This window comes from Nannobrachium achirus (assembly GCF_963921795.1).
Source record: "Nannobrachium achirus genome assembly, chromosome: 10".
NCBI classification, from domain to species: Eukaryota; Metazoa; Chordata; class Actinopteri; order Myctophiformes; family Myctophidae; genus Nannobrachium; species Nannobrachium achirus.
The window spans coordinates 11,858,106-11,868,105 of record NC_137819.1 but is presented as its reverse complement, the minus strand read 5'-3'; the positions used below and the strand labels follow the sequence as shown (position 1 = coordinate 11,868,105).

Here is a 10,000-nt window from a genome sequence, read left to right as displayed (position 1 = left end):
CACCTAAACTTTATGTTGGTTTGTTTACTGTTGAGAGAGAAAACAATGTTGCACATTAAGTTAATCATCTGGGGACCGGCCCCCCCCTGGGGGTCCCGACCCACAGGTTGAGAACCACTGGACTTTGGGCGATCACACCAAATGTACTTGCTCCACCCACTCCTCCTGCTCCAGCCACTCCTCCTCCTCTGGCGATTGGTCCTCGTCCGGCTGAGGGTGGTGCTGCTGGTGGTGGTGTGTGAGGTGTGTCTCGTCGCCCCGCTCGTCCCTTGCGTCGTCCCGTGCGTCGGTGTCGTCTCCCTGGCCGTGTGCGAGCAAGGAGGAGAGCGCGGAGGCGGCGTGAGTCCAGTCGGCTGCATCCAGCGCCAGCTCCACCGCGCCGCCCGCCTCCGCGCAGCACTCCTCCACCTCCCCCTCCTTGTGAACCTCGTGCCCGGGCGCCAGCGGAGGCTCCGGGGCGGGCTGGGCGGGTTCAGCGGGCATCGTTCCAGAGTCGCCTTCCGGGGCCGCGGCGGAGGAGTCACAGCCCTGGCCCCCCTGGTCCCAGCACTCGTCGGGGGACTCCCGGTGGTGGTTGCTCTGGGGGATGAGGGCCAGGCTCTGGGGGCTGTTCTGGTGGGACGAGGGGGGTATGAGGGCCAGGCTCTGGGGGCTGTTCTGGTGGGACGAGGGGGGGATGAGGGCCAGGCTCTGGGGGCTGTTCTGGTGGGACGAGGGGGGGATGAGGGCCAGGCTCTGGGGCTGTTCTGGTGGGACGAGGGGGGGGATGAGGGCCAGGCTCTGGGGGCTGTTCTGGTGGGACGAGGGGGGGGATGAGGGCCAGGCTCTGGGGGCTGTTCTGGGCCGTGATGTTCTGGCTGAACCAGGCCATGATGTTGTCCAGCAGCTGTGCCGAGGCCTCGGGGTCCAGAGGCTCCAGGCTCTGGGGGTCGCTGGGCGTGAAGGCGCCGCCCGGCGGGGATGCCCGGAGACAGCGGCACCTCGTCCTCCTCCTCCTCCTCGTCCCCCTCCAGCTCCCGCTCCCGGGACGGGAGGCACAGCTGGGTGGGAGGGGGGCGAGGGGTGAGGTGGAGCGGGGAGACCCCGGGGGGCGCGAGGAGGGTTCTCCAGCCGGCGGCGGCCCGGTGGACGGGATCCGGGCCGTAGCCCGGCTCCGCGTCGCAGGGAACGCCGTGGTCGTAGGCGCGGTGCGGGCCACCGTCCTCCGCGTCTCGCTGCCCGCCGAAGGCACGCGAGTCCAGGTGGTACGGCGCACCGATGTTGGCGTCCAAGTGGTAAGGGGGGGTGATGTTGGCATCGAGGTGGTACGGCGCGGGCATGTTGGCGTCCAGCTGGTACGGGGTGGTGATGTCGCCCAGCCTCATCAGGCTGTCGCCCAGCTTCAGCAGCTCGGCGGTGAGGCAGGGGGGAGGCGGGGGAGGCAGGGGGAGGGGGTGGCAGGGGACGGGGGGAGGAGGGGGAGGCACGGGGGGCTGCAGGGAGGAGTCTGTCCTGGCCGGGGGGCGGGGGGGCTCCAGGAAGGAGGAGGAGGAGGGCCGCCTGGCCCCCGACGCGGCGGGGGGAGCGCGAGGAGGGGTCGCCCAGGTCCGCCGCTCTCTCTGTCTCCGGCCTTCCGTCCGTGGCTCTGTCTCTATAGATAGATAGAATACTTTATTGACAGATATAAAATACATTGCAACAATGACGTCAATTCCGGAAATGGCCAATGTGGACGAAGCTTGTTTCCATTGTGGCCCACTTTGGACATGAAACAAATACACTATAGAGTAACAAAGTCATGGCGTGACTCGCTCATCCCCCGGTTCCAATGAAGTCATTCTCTATGGAGAATAACATCCAGTCATCTTAAAATCCTCTCATATAAGCATTGCGGTCCAAAAATAAACAAACGGTCTTTGCGATATTGTCGGCGAGGTGGCTCTGTGTGGTTTATGATAGTCAGTCAGTCATATTTTATAAAGCCAGTTTCTAGCGAAAACGTAACTAATTCGGCGACTGTAACATTAGAGTTTTCTCACCATCAGTTGATTCTTCATATCCATGAGTCAAACCGCTGAGATAATGTGTTTATAATTGGGACACAGTTCTTATATGACGCGATATGAAAAAGTTCTATGGGAATTCAGAATGGGGGAAGAAAACCGCAAACAAGTAAGGATGTGTAAATTACGTCACACTTCACTACTCTATATGCAATGCAAACAACCAAAGAACATTGAGAGAGATTTGATTGATTGATTTGATTGATTGATTTGAGATTATACACATAAACATATAATATAATATACATATCGGACAAGAGGTACTCAAGGAGAAAGATCAGTGCAAATTATGCCATCCGGGGTAAGGATATAACTAAGACCAGTTAGTATTAAGGTATTAACCTTGTTCTCAAATCTTTCAAGGGAATTTAGACATTTCAGGGCTGGAGGGAAGAGGGCATTCCACAGAACAGTGGCTGCGTGATAAAATGCCTGTTCGGGGAGCCCTCCTAAACCGGAATAAACTCGGCTCCTTATTTCAGAGTGAATCAATGGGCCCTAGTACTGTAGGTCATACAGCATAAGCTTCCCCTGGTTGCGTACCTGTCTGCGTCCGCCTGGCGGTCCCGGCGGGACTCCTGCAGAGACAGCTGGATGGCCAGCAGGATGTTGGGGTCGTCCTCGTCCAGGGAGGACAGCGCCGCTCGCCGCCGGCCCTCGCTCCTCTCTGGGCCGTCTGCAATCACACAGAGACAACACAATGATAGAACCTTCTGCAGTCACACAGAGACAACACAATGATAGAACCTTCTGCAATCACACAGAGACAACATGATAGAACCTTCTGCAATCACACAGAGACAACACAATGATAGAACCTTCTGCAGTCACACAGAGACAACACAATGATAGAACCTTCTGCAATCACACAGAGACAACACAATGATAGAACCTTCTGCAATCACACAGAGACAACACAATGATAGAACCTTCTGCAATCACACAGAGACAACACAATGATAGAACCTTCTGCAATCACACAGAGACAACACAATGATAGAACCTTCTGCAATCACACAGAGACAACACAATTATAGAACCTTCTGCAATCACACAGAGACAACACAATGATAGAACCTTCTGCAGTCACACAGAGACAACACAATGCAGAAGGTTCTATCAGTCACACAGAGACAACACAATGATAGAACCTTCTGCAATCACACAGCAATAACACAACACAATGATAGAACCTTCTGCAATCACACAGAGACAACACAATGATAGAACCTTCTGCAATCACACAGAGACAACACAATGATAGAACCCTCTGCAGTCACACAGAGACAACACAATGATAGAACCTTCTGCAGACACACAGCAATATCAACACAATGAGGCTCAGCCTTAACTGTGTAGTTTTAGACTAGATGTTGCTCAACCAGTTCCTTGTCCACTCACGGATAGGCGGCCAATTAATCAACTCGCCGGGATCGAACTGGGAACCGAGCGGCCGCTCTACTCTACCTCTGGCTAAAGCTCTATGACGATTATTACTCACAGCCCATAGTAATTCATTAAGCAATAACTGAAGTCTGTTGGCTGCCATCTTGGTTTGTTGACATGCTTGAGAGTATGCTATGTACTTATTTGGCATACTCTCTCTTTTTTTTATCACACAGCCCCAGCAAGGAATCCGCTGGTATTCGTGTACCATTCCTCATGAATTCATTCTTACAATTTATATTACATTGTGATTGTAATTAATTCATAACCTATAGTAACCAATACTAATTCTGTTCTTGATGAATTTTGTCTTGCCATTTATAATACATGTGTAATTGTGATGTAGAACATGACCTGTACTTGTCCAACAGGCACGTGCTGAGACCTTAGTGTCAACCCCTGCTATAAAATACATGGACAAATTTAAGCAATATTAAGCCAGAGGGTGTGCATCATTACGATTATCGGCATGCCAGCATTGCTGCAGTAACCAGCCGATAGACAAGTTCTGTAGGCAGGGGTGAAGTACCGATATAATCATGATAAGGCACAACCCTCGAGAGTTTAATATTGAGATTATACAACTGTTACCCTTTAAAAAACACACGTCAACTTCATTTCATTGTAATTCAGATATTCAATGGAAATCTGTACATTTTTATGCCAGATTTCGCTACTACTGCATGTCCCTGAACTTCACATGAAAACTGCTAGCCACTTACAAGGCATCGCCTACGGAAACAATAAAAGCGAGCGTTTGCGAACCGACCGGGCACAGCTGATTTCTTTGTTTGATGAGACCTGTTCCATAGTGCTCATTATCATCACGGGTAGATGGATATTTCAACCAATCAGATTGCTTCATCAGAACTACCCATTGTATAACATGCTATAATTCCATGTATTTCACGGCTGCTCAGGTACTGTACCTGTGCTGTCGGCTCTCCTGCTGGTCTCTGGAGTGTTGCTGTTGCTGCGGACGCTGTGAAGACGACGCTGCCGGTGTCTGCGGCGGTACTGGAAGTCAGCGTATTCCTAAAACATACAGGAAGTCAGTGTACTACTGGCATAAAAACATACAGGAAGACAACGCTAGCATAACAACAACATAGCGTTATCCACCAGTGAACTCAGTCTCTTTTAAATAATGTGGGTGTTTTTGCCTCTTAAGCGGCGTATGCTGCAGTGCAGGGTCAGCTTAGCAAAGCTCGCAAGAGACGTCCGTAGCACGGCACGCAAACAGCCAGGACTGCACTGATATATACAATATATATAATATACTGGGGCAGCATAGCTCAGGGGTAGAGAAACCGTCATTAGAGCACGAGTCCTTGAGCAAGACTCTGAACCCCTAGTTGCTCCTGGTGAGTAGGTTGGTGCCTTGCATGGTTTCCTCTGCCATCGGTGTATGAATGTGTGTGTGAATGGGTGAATGTAATGCACAATCTATGTAAAGTGCCTTGGATAAAGGCGCTAAATGCACCATTTACCATGTTATACTGTACGCATTGGTTTATCAAGTGACATTTTGCACTGTTGGTGTCTGGGAATGGGACGCAACCTTGTCTCATACTGTAATAACTGCATCCCCAGACCTGTGATGCATATGTTTCTACAGTAATGTTAGTCTGCTGGCCAAACACCTTTGATGCATTTTGTGTGTGTGTGTGTGTGTGTGTGTGTGTGTGTGTGTGTGTGTGTGTGTGTGTGTGTGTGTTACCTGTGTGTGTCTGTCTCTCTGCTCTCCGTCCCCCAGTACTGAGTGTCGTGCCAGCATCTTAACACACATAAGCAGAGCCTAATTAATTCAACTTTATTATTATTTTAAAGACCCTTCATCGCTTGATTTTGACAGGAAATTTAGATTTAGTTTTAGTCATAGTCTTTTGATTAAAATGCCATTCAGTTTTAGTCACATTTTGGTAATCTGAAAATGAGTTTTAGTCTAGTTTTAGTCGACTAAATATCATTAATATCATTTAATGATATGATTTAGTTAAATCTACAGTTAAGTTTGTCGACAACAATGTATTTTGCCAGGCCTTCATGGCTGTGAAATGCCTGATTGCTGAGGTTGGAACTAACAGGCTAACTTGGGACTCACTGTCCCTCCTCTGTACGCCCAAACCATCTCACTGTCCCTCCTCTGTACGCCCAAACCATCTCACTGTCCCTCCTCTGTACGCCCAAACCATCTCACTGTCCCTCCTCTGTACGCCCAAACCATCTCACTGTCCCTCCTCTGTACGCCCAAACCATCTCACTGTCCCTCCTCTGTACGCCCAAACCATCTCACTGTCCCTCCTCTGTACGCCCAAACCATCTCACTGTCCCTCCTCTGTACGCCCAAACCATCTCACTGTCCCTCCTCTGTACGCCCAAACCAGTCTGGCCTCTCTGGCTTTATCTCCAAAACATCTGTCATGCGCTGTCCCTCTAAAGCCCTTATCAGAGTCTGCGGTGAAGAGCTATCCACCGCAAATTTTAGGTGAAAAGCTTTCCACCTAAAGTCAGAAAATAAGTGAAGGTCATCATAGTCAGCCACGGCCCACAGTGAAGTCCTATCTAGACCGCTCCAGGTCGACCAATCATTGAACGGGGTGATGGGCCGATCTGTCTGAAAGTAAAAACAGAGAGATGTGTCGGGTGGAAAGCTCTTCACCGCGAGTAATGACGTAATGTTGTAGTTTTATGACTCAAAAAGACCACTGCGGTGCCGACTCTGATAGGGCCTTCATGCACCTCGTTCCTGATCCTATCCATCCTTGTTACTCCCAGAGAGAACCGTCTCTGCTGCCTCCAGCTCTGCTTCCTGTCTTTTCCTCAGTGTGACTGTCTCTAGACCGTACATTAGCTGGTCTCACCACCGTCTTGTACACCTTCCCTTTCATTCTTGCTGATACTTTCCTATCACACATCACCCCTGACACTTTCCTCCACCCAAGAATAATAAATAACATTCCATTCCAAGTGAGTTTAGTCTGAATATATCAGAGCCACAGGGCTGCTGGTTAAACCACATGCAGTCAGCAGGGACAGGGGGTGACGCATGTCACTCATGCACGACACCTGCTGGACGTTTAGGGAACAGCGTTGGCCAGCTTAGCATGAAGGGAGGGGAGTCTGTAGCTGTTAGTGTGTGTGTGTGTGTGTGTGTGTGTGTGTGTGTGTGTGTGTGTGTGTGTGTGTGTGTGTGTGTGTGTGTGTGTGTGTGTGTGTGTGTGTGTGTGTGTGTGTGAGTGTGCGTATGCGTGCACAAGTCTTACCTGAGGAGAGGCGAAGCCCAGGTACTCCCAATCCCATGATCCTCCAGGGAAACTACAGACAAACAGAAACAACAATATGTTCTTACAGAGCTACACACAGACAGACGTGGTTCAGCTGATATATTTAACCGTTATCACGGTCCTCCTTCGGGAGTCGCCTGAACACGACCATCTCCGGTACTAAAAATATATGATGTGAGTTTCAGTGGGAAGGAATACCACGTCTCAAACTGATTTTCTGCAATTGATTGAGTAGTTCATTCTAACACTAAAGCTATTATGACACAAGGTAGCAGATGTACAAGCTCACAAAAATGTTGCAGCGACATAATCCGTTGTGATCTTATAGATCGACTGACATCTGGGCACTATAGGGACATGTGGTCACTTGAACAACTGTACAAGTGGGCACCTACGTAAATTAGGATTGCCCACATGTTCTTAGTGCCCAGATTTCCCACCATTTCCTGCAATTGAGTTGGGAACATATACCTTTTTTTTGGTTTAAACAATCAAGACAAGCAGCGATCAAGAAATTATTACAGTACTATTCCAAATATAAAGCCATTTAACAACTATTGCACATTAATGAATGATTTTTTTAATGATAGGAAAAATATATTTTACTTTTGTTAATTGTCATCTTCATAGATGATGGTCAGCCACAAACTCACAGTCACAACAAATGGACAATAATAAGCGATACCAGTTCTGTTCAGAATTTGTTGTCTCACATGTTTCCACAAAATATTAGAAAACGCTAAATAGTGGGCTCGATATAAGCCTGGCTCAAAAAGCAGGGTCGATAAGGTGCTTTTTAAGGTGTCAATACAAATTAACGAGCTCCATCCCTGTGTGTGTGTGTGTGTGTGTGTGTGTGTGGGTGTGGGTGTGGGTGTGTGTGTGTGTGTGTGTGTGTGTGTGTGTGTGTGTGTGTGTGTGTGTGTGTGTTTGTTTGTAGTGTGTGTAGTGTGAGTGTAATGAGTACATACTTCCTGCGGGGGCCTCAGGGGAGTCGTTGGGGGCCACACCACGGGTATGTACAGTATGTAGTGTATGTAGTGTGAGTGTAATGAGTACATACTTCCTACGGGGGGAAGGAACTCCTGTCTCTTCTGCTGCACCAGGCGGGCGGCGCTGATGATCTTGTGGCGCGGCGTCCGCAGGTACGGACGGTTGACCTTCTGGGCCAGGTCCTCCACCACCATCTCCAGGTCCGTCTGGACCAGGACACAACAAGGGGTTAAAGCCATTAAGACCAGAGGTCCATTCAACAAAAATCTTCTAAATCCTAACAGTTTTCTCTATGATCAGTGGTGCTCAAACTTTTTAATGTCAAGAACTCCTAGGCCTCCGACAGACATCGGAAGCACAAGCCTCTAGCGCACACATGGGCAACATACGGCCCAGGGGGCGGGCCCGGCCCTTCGACCATCTCAATAAGGCCCTCGAAGTCCTCAAGAAAGAATTACCCCCTTAATATCTACATGTTAAAGGGCAGCAATATGTGTTTTTTAGGGAAATCAATTTAACGTAATTCCTATTAATTATTAGTAATTAATACGTAGGCCTATGTACCATTTTCATACTGCATTCCATATTCCATATTTAAATGTTAAATGTTTATAATGTAACGGTGAAACAGTCTGCCATGTATCCATATTATCCCAAATAATTCATAAGGGGGGGGGGGGGGGGGGGGGGGGGGGGGGTCCAATTCATCCCCTTTGGAAGTCACATGTTTCATAGAAGCAAGCTGGCAGTTTGAGAACCCCTGCACTTCTACACTAATGTGTACAAGTATAACTCAAGACAGGCGGGTGTGCATGTACTGTTACTGTAGCATACTGTACCTGCATGAGCTAAAAGATCTCCTTCTGCGTGCTTCCCTGCTGCAGGAAGAAGCCGTAAGGGTAGGAGCACTTCAGCACGCGCCGCGTCTTCAGCAGCTCACACACACCGTCCTCGATGAAGCGCGTGTCTGGAGGGGTGCCCTCTCCTGGTCACACACAAAGCAGGGTAAACATACGCAGAGAGACAGTGTAGCGGCTCAGTAATCTAGGATCACTGCTAAACCAAGAACTTAACATCAGTCTGAACTATGAAAAACTAATAGTCCAGTACATTGAAACTATAGCATACCAGGTAAACAACATGCATGGTCGACAAGGCTAGGTCAAGCTCACACGCATGTCACACGTATACGCACGCACGCACAAAGTTTTGTGTCTATTTAGTTCAGAGACCATGGAGCAAAATAACAGTTCAGAAGCTGTGTTCACGTTAGCGCTCTCATTGGACATGAATAGACTCCAAACATGCTTCCGCCGATTTCCAGGTCTATATAACAATAATTCAGCTCGATAACGAGTCGCTTACTCCTATGTGGAAATAATCATATTTCAACTGAGGACCCCGGCACCCTGACGAGCACTAAGAGTAGAGGAATTTTGTATAAATCATTTTGTAATAGCCGTTCAACATGTAGATCTGCTATTTTCACAATTTCTGCCTCTAATATGACACAATTTGGCCAATGTTTAATATGTAATTTCAGAGGTATTAACACAATTAATAACCAAAGACAATGCATAGCTATTTTTGCCAGGACCTTCCAGGACCCTTGATTGATTCCAAAACGTTACCAGTACTGGAAAGTATTTTTCTAATTTCAAAATATTTCCAGGAATTTCATGACCGTGGGAACCCTGCCTCTTGCTATTTCCCTCTTGGACACAACATGTTACCTTCATATCATTATTATTATTATGATCAGAGTGGTATCCTATGGGGAGAGACAAGAGCCCAGGAGGTCCTAGGCTGTCCCCCTCTACCCTCTCTCCATAGAGAAGAAACTGAGGGACCAGCAGGTGCACTATGGGATAATGTGTAGGAAATGTGTGTGTGTGTGTGTGTGTGTGTGTGTGTGTGTGTGTGTGTGTGTGTGTGTGTGTGTGTGTGTGTGTGTGTGTGTGTGTGTGTGTGTGTGTGTGTGTGTGTGTGTGTGTGTGTTGTGTTACCTTGTAGCTGTGCTCGTGGTTCTTGAAGCGGCTGTAATAGTGCATGAAGCGGTCAAGCTCCTGGAAACTCTTGTGCTTCTTTTCAGCCTGAAACAAACAAACACACAAACTCACAAACACACAAACTCACCTTCTGTGAAAGTCAATCTGGTGTGTGTGCATGCATGCGAGCGTGAGTGCGTGCGTGCATGCGTGTACCTCTACGGTCATGAGAAAAAGAGAGAGA

General features: G+C 48.6%; 1 pseudogene across 1 annotated transcript in view; it reads right to left on the bottom strand.

Moving 5' to 3' along the window:
* Window positions 1-2,400: 2,400 nt before the first annotated feature.
* The window catches only part of LOC308292816 (ankyrin repeat and IBR domain-containing protein 1-like), a 109,972-nt pseudogene continuing 102,372 nt past the window's right edge, over window positions 2,401-10,000 (bottom strand). Inside the window, exons 8-15 of the transcript in view lie at window positions 9,775-9,861; window positions 8,608-8,812; window positions 7,846-7,974; window positions 7,747-7,786; window positions 6,755-6,806; window positions 4,418-4,523; window positions 2,586-2,718; window positions 2,401-2,425 (exon numbers count right to left, since the gene is read on the bottom strand). The product of the transcript in view is annotated as an ankyrin repeat and IBR domain-containing protein 1-like (transcript). The remainder of the gene's footprint in view (window positions 2,426-2,585; window positions 2,719-4,417; window positions 4,524-6,754; window positions 6,807-7,746; window positions 7,787-7,845; window positions 7,975-8,607; window positions 8,813-9,774; window positions 9,862-10,000) is intronic.